Here is an 804-nt window from a genome sequence, read left to right on the forward strand (position 1 = left end):
AATGTTATTTAATAATAATAATAAAAAATATATAAATAATAATAAAATTTTGAGCAATAATTATAATAAAAATTAATACCTTATATTTGTAAATTATGAGCAATTCCAATTAAATATTCATTTAAATTACGTTCACGGTAAGAATTTACAATATTTTTAATCCGTGTGGTTGTCTTCGTATATTTTTTCTTTTTAGCTACCTGTTCTTGCCCTGCTATTAATTGATTGATTTTTATTTCCGTTAACCCTTGTTCTTTTTTTATTACGTCTATTAATCGCCATATTGTTGGATGAGATGCACCTAACAATGACGAAAATGCTCTGTGCCATCCTTCGACGGAGTTGTTTGTTTTTGGCAAATCTGCAAGTGTTGCGTCGTATTGATTCCACAGTGCTAAACTAAATGTAGGTGGGCGTCGAGTTCTACGTCTATTTGGTCTGCCGATCCATGTATCTTCAAAGTAGTCTGTCAATGGAAACAATAGTTCTTCATTTTCTACAAAAAAACTTTGGGACATTAACTCGTCAAATTTTTTTTCAACGTCAGGTATCGGTACAAATGCTAAAGCCATTAGCTGTTTTACATTTAAGGCAAAGTCAGCATTTGAAATATATTTTTCTCGTATTTCAGGGATACACTTGTAACGTCACAGCATTTTTTGCAGTAGTATTATCAATGTCATAAACATACCTGTACCTATAGTACCATTAACAGACATACCTTATCTATATATTGTTATGAATATCGCGCGCTAATGAAGAAATGACCGCAGTGCTATGCAATAAATGTCCCCCGTCCCCCCC

The sequence above is a fragment of the Melanaphis sacchari genome, unplaced genomic scaffold (genome assembly GCF_002803265.2).
Source record: "Melanaphis sacchari strain LSU unplaced genomic scaffold, SCAv2.0 Contig479_pilon_pilon, whole genome shotgun sequence".
Classification (NCBI taxonomy): Eukaryota; Metazoa; Arthropoda; class Insecta; order Hemiptera; family Aphididae; genus Melanaphis; species Melanaphis sacchari.